Raw genomic sequence first — 15112 nt, forward strand, 5'->3', positions numbered from 1 at the left:
GCATCGGCCCCATGTATACGGGGGGGCCACCAGTCGTGAGGGAGAGGAGAAGATTGTGGGGGGCGTAGGGAAAGTTGGAAATGTGCAAGGGGGGAAAGAAGTTATCATTGCTTTAGAGAGGTGCGAAGTTTTAGCAGAGAAGCACGAGAGGGAAATGAGGAAGGACAGAGAGGGAAAGAAGGACGATTCGTCCGTGAGGACGGAGATGTCGGACGAGGCTATGTCAGACTGCAGCCTCATAACAGTAGAGACCAGGCCCAGATCGGAGTCTGAGTCTTCTGGCAATGCGTCTGGCGCAGCTTCAGGCCGTCTGTGGAAGGGGCCGAAGAGGCCGCGACTTGGGGAGTTCGACGTACAACTCTCAATGTCCTCGGATGAGGAAATGAAAGATGCGTCGTCACCCACTAGAGGGAGAGGCAGACCACCCACTACGGGTAAATACGTTGGGCTAGCTAAGGCCAGGGAGGTCCTCAACAGGGCTAAGAAGGAAGAAATGCGCTTGCAGGTTGAGCAGGACCTGTTGAGGACCTCACTAACGTCTAGATTCCGCCGCGAAAAGCAGCGGTCTATTGAACGCGAGATTGGGCCAATGACCGACGATATGTCAGCGGCCCAAATCCAAAAAAGAGCGCTGGATGAAGTGGCGCTGATATCGTCGATCGCCACCAAGTCCACAAATTTGAAGGGGACATTTGTGCGCGAACTCAAGAACGCGGCATCCTCCATCAAAGAGGCGGTTGAGGTCTTGAGTTCACGCACCATATCGGATGAGACACGGCAACTGCAGGCGGACAATGCACGTCTGCAAGCTGAAATGGCCAGCCTGCGAAAGGAGTTGGCCACCTTAAGGAGTGACTTGGAGAAGTCGCGGAAGCAGGGTCCCGCGTCCTCTCCCCCGGATACGACAGAGGGGCTGCGCCCTGACCCGCAGCTCGCTCAATCCAAGGCGAGAACTGAAGTGCCCAATTCGCTACCTTCAGTGATGGAAGAGGTCTGTCGGACGGTGTTGACCCAGGTCGGGACGATGCTGAATGCTCGTCTAGCAGCACTGGAGGACAGGCTCCTTCCAGAGAAACGGATCCGGCCACCACTGGCGGCTGACAAGAGGAAGGCGACAAGGCAGCCCGCATCGTATGCGGACGCCACACGCGTGCCAGGCCCAAGCCAGCCTGCTGAAGAAGGGCGCCACGCTACGGAGACGCCACCTGCTCGCCCTGCAAGTCAGCCAGCGGCGGCAAAACGCCCTACTGACCTTTCTGCACCCAAGGAGGCGCAATGGCAGAAGGTCAGCCAGAAGAGGGCAAAGAAGAAAGACAAGGGTGGCTCGCAGTCGCAGCCGCAAAAGACGCAGCGGGGAGGGGGGCCGGGGACTGCAAAATCAGGGCCTAAACTTCGCCCGCCTCGTTCTTCGGCTGTCGTGCTCACACTGCAGCCGGAAGCCGAGAAGAGCTGATGGTCACCCGAATTGGCATGTTGGGGCTCAAAGTTGCCCTTCCAAAGACGGAGGCCGTCCTATTCGGGGGAACGGGCTGGCGACCCCCGGCACACGCAAGCATTACGGTGTCGGGGGAAGTTGTCCAAATCAGGGCCCACATGAAATATCTGGGCCTTGTTTTGGACCGCAAGTGGAACTTTGAGGAACACTTCCGCCGCCTCGCCCCTAGAGTAGTGGGTGCAGCTGCTTCGCTGGGCCGACTACTCCCAAACGTGGGGGGGCCTGGAGCCCCTTGCCGTCGCCTGTTCGCGGGGGTGGTAAAAAGTATGGCAACGTATGGAGCCCCCATTTGGTTCGATGCACTCCGTGCGCCAACCAGGGCCCTTCTGCGGAGGCCGCAACGGGTAGTGGCAAACAGAATATGCCGGGCATACACGACCGTTGCGTTCGCGGCTGCCTGCGTGTTAGCTGGCACCCCCCCGTGGGAGTTGGAAGCAGGAGTGCTCGCTGAGACTTACCGCATCAGAGCGGAGAGTCGGGCAAGAGGGGGGCCACCGGCCATCGAAGTTATCGGGCGGGCACAGAGGATGGCGGCACGGAGGATGCGGGACCGCTGGAAATCGAGTCTGGCGGATGCCCTCTATGGAAAACGCACCATAGAGGCCATTCGCCCGGTACTGGGTCTGTGGTCCCGTCGCAAGCATGGGGTGCTATCATACCGACTGGTGCAGGTATTAACCAGCCATGGCTGCTTTGGCCATTATCTGTACCGAGTCGCGAGAAGGGAACCAACTCCGACGTGTCATGAGTGTGGCGCTGTGGATGACACGGCTCAGCACACCCTAGAAGAATGCAGTAAATGGGACACACAGCGCCGCACTCTGGTGGCGGCAATCGGCGGGGACCTCTCGCTGCCCAGCGTTGTGCTTGCCATGCTGAGCAGCGAAGCGTCTTGGGACGCTGTGGCCGATTTCTGCGAAGAGGTCATCTTGCAGAAGGAGGCTGCGGAGCGGGTGCGCGAAGAAGATCCAGACGCACATCCGCTTCGGCGTAGACGGGGGGGAAGAAGACGGCGGCAATTTGCCGCTCGCCAGCTTCCCTTGGGAGGCGGCGGGTAGCTATTGGGCTAGCTACCCGCCACTATACTAGTCTCCTCACTGTCTAAGGGGGGGATCACGCTGTCCCGATCCCCTCCTTTTTAGCGCGGGAGCCCCGGCATTCGGCTGGGGCAGTTGGCAGACGCCTGGGAAGTATACAACGGGTTCCCCGGGCGTCTAGCAAAGCCAACGAGAGGGACATGCCGTGGTGGTTTTTAGTTCGGGTATACCCCAGAGGGGGGAGTCCCACATAACCTCCGTCCCGCCCAAGGGACGGGGGTAGTCATAAAGCTTTTCCACCACGCCAAAAAAAAAAAAAAAAGGTTAGGTTCCCGTGTGGGGTTGCTAGTCCCCCATCGGGCGCGTCCCCGGGTGGTGGATAGGGGAATGCCTCCCAGATATGGGGGGTACCGGGGAAACCCGGCGCGAACCAAAACTAGCACGAGGCGGGGTGGGGCGCTTCTGTGCGCTGCCACTGAGGGTGGGGCGCTTCTGTGCGCTGCCACTGAGGGTGGGGCCTTACAGGCCGCGAGGAAGGACAACCTCGGTAAAAAAATCACCGGTGTGGGTGGGAACGCCCAGCGCGGTGGGCTCTCCGGTCTTCATGGCCGGTGAGCGCTGGCTTCGGCCACCGTCGGGCAACCCGTAATCCGCACTGAGCGTGGGGCTGCGAGGAAGACAACCTCTATAAAAAATTACCCCAATCCTAAGGTTTGATGCCCGCCGATGGGATGCATGGTTGCTGGGAGTGCAGCCACTAGGGTGTCTGGGAAGGGTCCCCATTAGGCCTAAAAAACAAAATGGAAGTACGAACTGGAAATAAATCTACCCGGGAGGGTCCCCGCGAGGGGGAATCCCTTGGTGCGTCTCTAGTGGCGCATCGGCCCCATGTATACGGGGGGGCCACCATTCGTAAGGAAGAGGAGAAGATTGTGGGGGGTTTAGGGATAGATGGAAACGTGCAAGGGGGGAAAGAATTGGTAGTGGCCTTAGAGAGGTGCGAAGTTTTAGCACAGAGGCACGAGAGAGAAATGCGTAAGGAGGAAGAGTTAGAATTGGGGGGGAAATTTTGGATGGATGTAGGAGAAGGGGGGAGCACACAGCAGGCTCGCAGGGCAGGCGCCCTCGGCACCACCTCATCGCCCAGCTGGGTCCTCGTGGAGTCAGCCACGGGCACGGATGACGACAGACCCTTCTACTTCCTCTTCTACTCCACCTTCCGCGGAGAAGAAGAAAAAGAAGAAGAAGAAAAAGAACGGGAATCAGGAGGCTGGCCCACACCAGGGGAAGAGCCAGTCGTCGGAATGGACGAAAGTAGGTCCCAAGAAGCGACCTGATGCGAAAAGTCGCGCCAGCAAACTACGCACACCTCGGTCATCAGCAGTCATCTTAACGCTGCAACCGGGGGCGGAAGAAAGGGGCGCGACTTATGCAAAAGTTATTGCCGCTGCGAAGGCGAGAATAAATGCAGCAGACAGAGCAGGGTTCAGAAGGTGAAGGAGGGGAAGGTCCGAAGGTGAAGGAGGGGAAGAGCAGGGGTCCGAAGGTGAAGGAGGGGAAGAGCAGGGTTCCGAAGGTGAAGGAGGGGAAGAGCAGGGTTCAGAAGGTGAAGGACGGGAAGAGCAGGGTTCCAAAGGTGAAGGACGGGAAGAGCAGGGGTCCGAAGGTGAAGGACGGGAAGAGCAGGGGTCCGAAGGTTAAGGAGGGGAAGAGCAGGGTTCCGAAGGTGAAGGAGGGGAAGAGCAGGGTTCCGAAGGTGAAGGACGGGAAGAGCAGGGTTCCGAAGGTGAAGGAGGGGAAGAGCAGGGGTCCGAAGGTGAAGGACGGGAAGAGCAGGGGTCCGAAGGTGAAGGAGGGGAAGAGCAGGGTTCCGAAGGTGAAGGAGGGGAAGAGCAGGGTTCCGAAGGTGAAGGAGGGGAAGAGCAGGGGTCCGAAGGTGAAGGAGGGGAAGAGCAGGGTTCCGAAGGTGAAGGAGGGGAATAGCAGGGGTCCGAAGGTGAAGGAGGGGAAGAGCAGGGGTCCGAAGGTGAACGAGGGGAAGAGCAGGGGTCCGAAGGTGAAGGAGGGGAATAGCAGGGGTCCGAAGGTGAAGGAGGGGAAGAGCAGGGGTCCGAAGGTGAACGAGGGGAAGAGCAGGGGTCCGAAGGTGAAGGAGGGGAAGAGCCGGGGGCCGAAGGTGAAGGAGGGGAAGAGCAGGGGTCCGAAGGTGAAGGAGGGGAAGAGCAGGGTTCAGAAGGTGAAGGAGGGGAAGGTCCGAAGGTGAAGGAGGGGAAGAGCAGGGGTCCGAAGGTGAAGGAGGGGAATAGCAGGGGTCCGAAGGTGAACGAGGGGAAGAGCAGGGGTCCGAAGGTGAAGGAGGGGAATAGCAGGGGTCCGAAGGTGAAGGAGGGGAAGAGCAGGGGTCCGAAGGTGAACGAGGGGAAGAGCAGGGGTCCGAAGGTGAAGGAGGGGAAGAGCCGGGGGCCGAAGGTGAAGGAGGGGAAGAGCAGGGGTCCGAAGGTGAAGGAGGGGAAGAGCAGGGTTCAGAAGGTGAAGGAGGGGAAGGTCCGAAGGTGAAGGAGGGGAAGAGCAGGGGTCCGAAGGTGAAGGAGGGGAATAGCAGGGGTCCGAAGGTGAAGGAGGGGAAGAGCAGGGGTCCGAAGGGGAAGGAGGGGAAGAGCAGGGGTCCGAAGGTGAAGGAGGGGAAGAGCAGGGGTCCGAAGGTGAAGGAGGGGAAGAGCAGGGGTCCGAAGGTGAAGGAGGGGAAGAGCAGGGTTCCGAAGGTGAAGGAGGGGAAGAGCAGGGTTCCGAAGGTAAAGGACGGGAAGAGCAGGGGTCCGAAGGTGAAGGAGGGGAAGAGCAGGGGTCCGAAGGTAAAGGAGGGGAAGAGCAGGGGTCCGAAGGTGAAGGAGGGGAAGAGCAGGGGTCCGAAGGTGAAGGACGGGAAGAGCAGGGTTCCGAAGGTGAAGGAGGGGAAGAGCAGGGTTCCGAAGGTGAAGGAGGGGAAGAGCAGGGGTCCGAAGGTGAAGGAGGGGAAGAGCAGGGTTCCGAAGGTGAAGGAGGGGAATAGCAGGGGTCCGAAGGTGAAGGAGGGGAAGAGCAGGGGTCCGAAGGTGAACGAGGGGAAGAGCAGGGGTCCGAAGGTGAAGGAGGGGAATAGCAGGGGTCCGAAGGTGAAGGAGGGGAAGAGCAGGGGTCCGAAGGTGAACGAGGGGAAGAGCAGGGGTCCGAAGGTGAAGGAGGGGAAGAGCAGGGTTCCGAAGGTGAAGGAGGGGAAGAGCAGGGTTCAGAAGGTGAAGGACGGGAAGAGCAGGGTTCCGAAGGTGAAGGAGGGGAAGAGCAGGGTTCCGAAGGTGAAGGAGGGGAAGAGCAGGGTTCAGAAGGTGAAGGAGGGGAAGTTCCGAAGGTGAAGGAGGGGAAGAGCAGGGGTCCGAAGGTGAAGGAGGGGAATTGCAGGGGTCCGAAGGTGAACGAGGGGAAGAGCAGGGGTCCGAAGGTGAAGGAGGGGAAGAGCAGGGGTCCGAAGGTGAAGGAGGGGAAGAGCAGGGGTCCGAAGGTGAAGGAGGGGAAGAGCAGGGTTCCGAAGGTGAAGGAGGGGAAGAGCAGGGGTCCGAAGGTGAAGGAGGGGAATAGCAGGGGTCCGAAGGTGAACGAGGGGAAGAGCAGGGGTCCGAAGGTGAAGGAGGGGAAGAGCCGGGGGCCGAAGGTGAAGGAGGGGAAGAGCAGGGGTCCGAAGGTGAAGGAGGGGAAGAGCAGGGTTCAGAAGGTGAAGGAGGGGAAGGTCCGAAGGTGAAGGAGGGGAAGAGCAGGGGTCCGAAGGTGAAGGAGGGGAATAGCAGGGGTCCGAAGGTGAACGAGGGGAAGAGCAGGGGTCCGAAGGTGAAGGAGGGGAATAGCAGGGGTCCGAAGGTGAAGGAGGGGAAGAGCAGGGGTCCGAAGGTGAACGAGGGGAAGAGCAGGGGTCCGAAGGTGAAGGAGGGGAAGAGCCGGGGGCCGAAGGTGAAGGAGGGGAAGAGCAGGGGTCCGAAGGTGAAGGAGGGGAAGAGCAGGGTTCAGAAGGTGAAGGAGGGGAAGGTCCGAAGGTGAAGGAGGGGAAGAGCAGGGGTCCGAAGGTGAAGGAGGGGAAGAGCAGGGGTCCGAAGGTGAAGGAGGGGAAGAGCAGGGGTCCGAAGGGGAAGGAGGGGAAGAGCAGGGGTCCGAAGGTGAAGGAGGGGAAGAGCAGGGGTCCGAAGGTGAAGGAGGGGAAGAGCAGGGGTCCAAAGGTGAAGGAGGGGAAGAGCAGGGTTCCGAAGGTGAAGGAGGGGAAGAGCAGGGTTCCGAAGGTAAAGGACGGGAAGAGCAGGGGTCCGAAGGTGAAGGAGGGGAAGAGCAGGGGTCCGAAGGTAAAGGAGGGGAAGAGCAGGGGTCCGAAGGTGAAGGAGGGGAAGAGCAGGGGTCCGAAGGTGAAGGACGGGAAGAGCAGGGTTCCGAAGGTGAAGGAGGGGAAGAGCAGGGTTCCGAAGGTGAAGGAGGGGAAGAGCAGGGGTCCGAAGGTGAAGGAGGGGAAGAGCAGGGTTCCGAAGGTGAAGGAGGGGAATAGCAGGGGTCCGAAGGTGAAGGAGGGGAAGAGCAGGGGTCCGAAGGTGAACGAGGGGAAGAGCAGGGGTCCGAAGGTGAAGGAGGGGAATAGCAGGGGTCCGAAGGTGAAGGAGGGGAAGAGCAGGGGTCCGAAGGTGAACGAGGGGAAGAGCAGGGGTCCGAAGGTGAAGGAGGGGAAGAGCAGGGTTCCGAAGATGAAGGACGGGAAGAGCAGGGTTCCGAAGGTGAAGGAGGGGAAGAGCAGGGTTCCGAAGGTGAAGGAGGGGAAGAGCAGGGTTCAGAAGGTGAAGGACGGGAAGAGCAGGTTTCCAAAGGTGAAGGACGGGAAGAGCAGGGGTCCGAAGGTGAAGGACGGGAAGAGCAGGGGTCCGAAGGTGAAGGACGGGAAGAGCAGGGGTCCGAAGGTGAAGGAGGGGAAGAGCAGGGTTCCGAAGGTGAAGGAGGGGAAGAGCAGGGGTCCGAAGGTGAACGAGGGGAAGAGCAGGGGTCCGAAGGTGAAGGAGGGGAAGAGCAGGGTTCCGAAGATGAAGGACGGGAAGAGCAGGGTTCCGAAGGTGAAGGAGGGGAAGAGCAGGGTTCCGAAGGTGAAGGAGGGGAAGAGCAGGGTTCAGAAGGTGAAGGACGGGAAGAGCAGGTTTCCAAAGGTGAAGGACGGGAAGAGCAGGGGTCCGAAGGTGAAGGACGGGAAGAGCAGGGGTCCGAAGGTGAAGGAGGGGAAGAGCAGGGTTCCGAAGGTGATGGAGGGGAAGAGCAGGGGTCCGAAGGTGAAGGAGGGGAAGAGCAGGGTTCCGAAGGTGAAGGAGGGGAAGAGCAGGGTTCCGAAGGTAAAGGACGGGAAGAGCAGGGGTCCGAAGGTGAAGGAGGGGAAGAGCAGGGGTCCGAAGGTAAAGGAGGGGAAGAGCAGGGGTCCGAAGGTGAAGGAGGGGAAGAGCAGGGGTCCGAAGGTGAAGGACGGGAAGAGCAGGGTTCCGAAGGTGAAGGAGGGGAAGAGCAGGGTTCCGAAGGTGAAGGAGGGGAAGAGCAGGGGTCCGAAGGTGAAGGAGGGGAAGAGCAGGGTTCCGAAGGTGAAGGAGGGGAATAGCAGGGGTCCGAAGGTGAAGGAGGGGAAGAGCAGGGGTCCGAAGGTGAACGAGGGGAAGAGCAGGGGTCCGAAGGTGAAGGAGGGGAATAGCAGGGGTCCGAAGGTGAAGGAGGGGAAGAGCAGGGGTCCGAAGGTGAACGAGGGGAAGAGCAGGGGTCCGAAGGTGAAGGAGGGGAAGAGCAGGGTTCCGAAGGTGAAGGAGGGGAAGAGCAGGGTTCAGAAGGTGAAGGACGGGAAGAGCAGGGTTCCGAAGGTGAAGGAGGGGAAGAGCAGGGTTCCGAAGGTGAAGGAGGGGAAGAGCAGGGTTCAGAAGGTGAAGGAGGGGAAGTTCCGAAGGTGAAGGAGGGGAAGAGCAGGGGTCCGAAGGTGAAGGAGGGGAATTGCAGGGGTCCGAAGGTGAACGAGGGGAAGAGCAGGGGTCCGAAGGTGAAGGAGGGGAAGAGCAGGGGTCCGAAGGTGAAGGAGGGGAAGAGCAGGGGTCCGAAGGTGAAGGAGGGGAAGAGCAGGGTTCCGAAGGTGAAGGAGGGGAAGAGCAGGGGTCCGAAGGTGAAGGAGGGGAATAGCAGGGGTCCGAAGGTGAACGAGGGGAAGAGCAGGGGTCCGAAGGTGAAGGAGGGGAAGAGCCGGGGGCCGAAGGTGAAGGAGGGGAAGAGCAGGGGTCCGAAGGTGAAGGAGGGGAAGAGCAGGGTTCAGAAGGTGAAGGAGGGGAAGGTCCGAAGGTGAAGGAGGGGAAGAGCAGGGGTCCGAAGGTGAAGGAGGGGAATAGCAGGGGTCCGAAGGTGAACGAGGGGAAGAGCAGGGGTCCGAAGGTGAAGGAGGGGAATAGCAGGGGTCCGAAGGTGAAGGAGGGGAAGAGCAGGGGTCCGAAGGTGAACGAGGGGAAGAGCAGGGGTCCGAAGGTGAAGGAGGGGAAGAGCCGGGGGCCGAAGGTGAAGGAGGGGAAGAGCAGGGGTCCGAAGGTGAAGGAGGGGAAGAGCAGGGTTCAGAAGGTGAAGGAGGGGAAGGTCCGAAGGTGAAGGAGGGGAAGAGCAGGGGTCCGAAGGTGAAGGAGGGGAATAGCAGGGGTCCGAAGGTGAAGGAGGGGAAGAGCAGGGGTCCGAAGGGGAAGGAGGGGAAGAGCAGGGGTCCGAAGGTGAAGGAGGGGAAGAGCAGGGGTCCGAAGGTGAAGGAGGGGAAGAGCAGGGGTCCAAAGGTGAAGGAGGGGAAGAGCAGGGTTCCGAAGGTGAAGGAGGGGAAGAGCAGGGTTCCGAAGGTAAAGGACGGGAAGAGCAGGGGTCCGAAGGTGAAGGAGGGGAAGAGCAGGGGTCCGAAGGTAAAGGAGGGGAAGAGCAGGGGTCCGAAGGTGAAGGAGGGGAAGAGCAGGGGTCCGAAGGTGAAGGACGGGAAGAGCAGGGTTCCGAAGGTGAAGGAGGGGAAGAGCAGGGTTCCGAAGGTGAAGGAGGGGAAGAGCAGGGGTCCGAAGGTGAAGGAGGGGAAGAGCAGGGTTCCGAAGGTGAAGGAGGGGAATAGCAGGGGTCCGAAGGTGAAGGAGGGGAAGAGCAGGGGTCCGAAGGTGAACGAGGGGAAGAGCAGGGGTCCGAAGGTGAAGGAGGGGAATAGCAGGGGTCCGAAGGTGAAGGAGGGGAAGAGCAGGGGTCCGAAGGTGAACGAGGGGAAGAGCAGGGGTCCGAAGGTGAAGGAGGGGAAGAGCAGGGTTCCGAAGATGAAGGACGGGAAGAGCAGGGTTCCGAAGGTGAAGGAGGGGAAGAGCAGGGTTCCGAAGGTGAAGGAGGGGAAGAGCAGGGTTCAGAAGGTGAAGGACGGGAAGAGCAGGTTTCCAAAGGTGAAGGACGGGAAGAGCAGGGGTCCGAAGGTGAAGGACGGGAAGAGCAGGGGTCCGAAGGTGAAGGAGGGGAAGAGCAGGGTTCCGAAGGTGAAGGAGGGGAATAGCAGGGGTCCGAAGGTGAAGGAGGGGAAGAGCAGGGGTCCGAAGGTGAACGAGGGGAAGAGCAGGGGTCCGAAGGTGAAGGAGGGGAATAGCAGGGGTCCGAAGGTGAAGGAGGGGAAGAGCAGGGGTCCGAAGGTGAACGAGGGGAAGAGCAGGGGTCCGAAGGTGAAGGAGGGGAAGAGCAGGGTTCCGAAGATGAAGGACGGGAAGAGCAGGGTTCCGAAGGTGAAGGAGGGGAAGAGCAGGGTTCCGAAGGTGAAGGAGGGGAAGAGCAGGGTTCAGAAGGTGAAGGACGGGAAGAGCAGGTTTCCAAAGGTGAAGGACGGGAAGAGCAGGGGTCCGAAGGTGAAGGACGGGAAGAGCAGGGGTCCGAAGGTGAAGGAGGGGAAGAGCAGGGTTCCGAAGGTGAAGGAGGGGAAGAGCAGGGTTCCGAAGGTGAAGGACGGGAAGAGCAGGGTTCCGAAGGTGAAGGAGGGGAAGAGCAGGGGTCCGAAGGTGAAGGACGGGAAGAGCAGGGGTCCGAAGGTGAACGAGGGGAAGAGCAGGGGTCCGAAGGTGAAGGAGGGGAAGAGCCGGGGGCCGAAGGTGAAGGAGGGGAAGAGCAGGGGTCCGAAGGTGAAGGAGGGGAAGAGCAGGGTTCCGAAGGTGAAGGAGGGGAAGAGCAGGGTTCCGAAGGTGAAGGACGGGAAGAGCAGGGTTCCGAAGGTGAAGGAGGGGAAGAGCAGGGGTCCGAAGGTGAAGGAGGGGAAGAGCAGGGTTCCGAAGGTGAAGGAGGGGAAGAGCAGGGTTCCGAAGGTGAAGGACGGGAAGAGCAGGGGTCCGAAGGTGAAGGAGGGGAAGAGCAGGGTTCCGAAGGTGAAGGACGGGAAGAGCAGGGTTCCGAAGGTGAAGGAGGGGAAGAGCAGGGTTCCGAAGGTGAAGGAGGGTGTTAGCGACGCAAAAAGCCCTCTTGTTAATTATTAATTAATAAATTATAAATATTTAATATTATATAATTTTAGCTGAAATAAATGATTGTCTATGGTTTTAATAAATAATGTGCTAAAAACGGAACGTAGGTGGCGGGGGCGGCAAACCGTTATTCTGACGTCCGCGGCGGTTCAAATTGTAGACGTTCACCGCAACCGACCGCAGCCGCATCGTTTAAACTTTGCCAACCGCTACACACGTTCTGTCAGCCAAGTCACTTAAAGAAACCCTGTGTTTTCACTTGCCCTGGCCCCTACAAGTGGTCCTTCGAGCCGGATCGCAAGGTATGTTCCAAACTCCACCGCCAAATATGGTGAACACTGTGAAGAAACAGGACCTAGTTGAGGAGCAGGAGCAGAGCCAGCACACATGTAAGCAGGTGAAAAAGCAGGTACCCCTAAAGGAGGAGCTTAGAAAAAGGCTTTTCGATGAAGTAGAACCAGCTACTAGTGTTAAGAGCACTAGCGGCCACGCAGTGGCACCGAGTAGGGCTTCTACACGCAATGGCACGTCGAGAAAGTCAAGTTCAGCATCCATCCGAGCAAGAAAGACACGGCTGGAACTAGAGGCAGCGGAGGCGAAAGCGCGTATTGAGATGCAGCTAATTGAGAAAAGGTTGCAAGCTGATATGGCAGCACTAGATGAGGAAGCATACAGTCCACTACCGGAGGAGCATGAGGTGCGTAGCAATAATAATAGTTCTGTAGAGAAATGGTTAGAGCACAGTCAGCACGAGCAGTCAGCACAGCCCGTCCAGCAGGATGGTTCAGATTTAGGCGAGCTGTGCCCGCCCGCCGCTATAGGCGGTGGCACTGATGGGACTGTACACATGCTGGCTAGCGCACTCAAAGAAATGGCAACTATTGCTAAGCACAACGCACCACATGCACAAACACATAAGTTTTTAAGCCGTATTAGCACACAGAAGGATCTACCAACGTTTGAGGGCGACCCCATGGACTGGCTTTATTTTAAGCAAGCTTACGACGAGTCCACAAAAGTATGTAGCTTTAGCCCCAGGGAGAATCTGTGGAGGCTACGTAGTTACCTCCGCGGACCAGCAAAGGAAGCCGTCACGGCGCTGCTGATTAGCGCCACCACACCGGACATAGTAATGTCAGCACTGGAGCTACAATTTGGTAACCCCGATATTATTATCACTAGAATAGTACAAGATGTCCAGAAGCTTCCAGCAATGGCACAGGAATATCATAAGGATATAGTCAAGTTTTCCGTTAAAGTTCAAAATTTCGTCGCAGCAGTCCTCGCTATCGGTGAAGATGAGTACCTAAAAAACATGAATATCATGTCGGCCGTGTTGTCTAAGTTCCCAACGGTTTTGTTATCAAAATGGACGGATTACAGCTATCCGCTTATAACCGACGGATCTAAAGCCAAACTCGTAATATTATCCGATTTTTTAAAAGAGGAAGCAGTTAAAACTACAAAAACCGCGATTAATATTAATAGCATCAAAGCCGATCAAAACTTTTCAAAGCGAAAATATGCCGTAAACTATGTAAACAAATCTCATGTGTTATTACAAAGCGAATCTAACACGGACGCGGGTATGAAATGTCGGTTTTGCTACAGCGGGCCGAAACACAATCTACCAGGGCTTTGGTTTCAGACACATCATTCCATATGGATATTGCTGCGCCAACCTTGCCCTCAATTTTGCTACCATCTGTATAGATTCTCACTGCTTGATCGTTGTGCCTGTTTACTTCTTCCTGATCCGCGAGGCTTGTGAATTTGTAGTCTCTATTTGTTGCCGGATGTGGTAGTGTGGCATACTTGGCACTTCTTTCTACCTCCCTGTCCCCCAGCTCCGGCAGAGTAACACCCCTTCTCACTTCATACAGAGAGGCTGCTTCCCAAACTCTGAGATCGAGGGGAAGTATCCCCGCCAGGAGCAGAACGGCGTTCAAGGAGACCGTTCGGTAGGCCCTTACCATTTTCTGCCCAAAACCTCTCGGATCACCGCTACATTCGGTTCGAGGTTTCCTCCATCCCGGCGGCTACCCGAATAGTGTGCCGACCCGTGCCCGGGGACAGCCCTCGATGGGCTGTCCCCGGGCACGTGACGTGAGGAGGAAGCCGAGTGCCTCGGCCAGGCCATGTTGCAAGTTTGCGACGCGGCCATGCCACGGATCGGTCCTCAGCCTCCGAGGGGTGCAGTGTACTGGTGGTCCAGCGAAATAGCGCAGTTGCGCAAATCTTGCGTGGCTGCGAGACGCCAGTACACCCGGTGCAGACGACGGCGTCAGCGGAACGCAGACGCGGAGCAGCGCCTGTACGGCAATTACCGGGAAGCCGTCGGGACCTTGAAGGTGGCAGTGGCAACAGCCAAGAATCTGGCGGAGGAGGAGATGCTGGCTAGCCTCGACGCCGATCCCTGGGGCCGGCCATACAAAATGGTTAGGCGTAAGCTTCGCCCCAGGGCCCCACCGCTAACTGAATCTCTTCAGCCTCAGCAACTGGAGTTAGTGGTGGGGACTCTGTTCCCCAGGAGGGATGGCTTGGAGCCACCGTGTATGGCGCCACCCATCGGTGCTGCGGACGCGTCTTTTACGGGCGCGCCCGAAGTCACCGAGGGAGAACTGAGGGCGGCGCTGCTGCGGCTTCGAGCCAAAAACACTGCTCCGGGACCCGACGGCATTCCCGGCCGGGCCTGGGTCGTGGCTTTGGGTCGTGGAGACTCTGTCAGACCATCGGTACATCCGGTGGAGAGTCTCCGCATCCTGCTCGTTGCCTCAAAGTCAGACCGGAGGAGGGAGAGTAGTGTTTCCGAGATGGTCCCTAGCCCGCCTCGACCGGGAAATGGTGGAGGAAGGAGCCATTGTTGAGGCCTTTAACGCAGCCACCCCGGTGCTGACTGACGTTGAGGAGAGGGCGAGGCGTTTCCGCATCGCATTGACGAGGGTATGTGATGCAGCGATGCCCCGGACCAGGTGCCTCCCAGCCCGGAAGGCGGTTTACTGGTGGTCGCAAGAAATTGCTGCTCTCCGTTGCGACAGTAATCGGGCGCGCCGGGCTTACACCCGTTGCCGCCGAAGAAGGCCACTGGACGCGCCGGAAGAGGATCGCCTATATAAAGAGCTCCAGAGGGCAAAAAGGGCATTCCAGGTGGCCATCGCTAATGCCAAGGACTCCGCCAGCGAGGAGTTCCTGGCAACCCTGAATAGGGATCCATGGGGTCGGCCATACCGCATCGTCAGAGGTAAGATGCGGAGTGCCCCACCCATGAACTCCATGGAGCCGGAGCTCCTTAATCGGGTGGTGTCTGGACTCTTTCCTCAACCACCAGCTTTTACGCCCCCGACTATGACGATTCCATCATTCGGGGAGCGAGAAGAGTCGATAGAAGCCCCTCCATTCACAGAGGATGAATTAGGAGAAGCGTGGAACCACCTGCGGCGGTGCAAGAAGGCACCGGGACCGGATGGAGTCCCGGGAAGAGTCCTGGCGCTGGCCTTGAGGCACCTCGGGAGCCACCTTAGGCAGCTATTTAATGACTGCCTGGAGGCGGGGCGGTTCCCGAGAGTATGGAAACAGGGACGCTTGGTGCTGTTGCGGAAGGAGGGTCGTTCTCCTGATTCTCCTTCGGCATACAGACCAATCGTCCTTATTGATGAGGTGAGCAAGATGCTGGAGAGAGTTCTGGCCTCTCGTATTAACCAGCACCTCGCTCTGCAGGGCCCTGATCTTTCGGAACACCAGTACGGCTTTAGGGTAGGCAAGTCGACGATAGATGCCGTTGGTGCTCTGAAAAGCTTCTGCGAAGGAGCGCAGAAGGAAAGCGACGGGGTATTGGCGGTATCACTAGATATCGCCAATGCCTTTGGCACCCTGCCGTATAGCGTGGTAGAGGAGGCGCTCCAATATCATCGGGTGCCCCTGTACCTGCGCCGAATGATAGGGCACTACCTGGAGGAAAGGGTAGTGGTCTATCAGGGAAAGGACGGGGCGAGGCAGGAGAGGCGTATGGCTTGTGGGGTTCCGCAGGGATCGGTCCTCGGACCCCTGCTGTGGAACCTGGGCTT

This window comes from Pararge aegeria, chromosome 27 (assembly GCF_905163445.1).
Source record: "Pararge aegeria chromosome 27, ilParAegt1.1, whole genome shotgun sequence".
NCBI lineage: Eukaryota > Metazoa > Arthropoda > Insecta > Lepidoptera > Nymphalidae > Pararge > Pararge aegeria.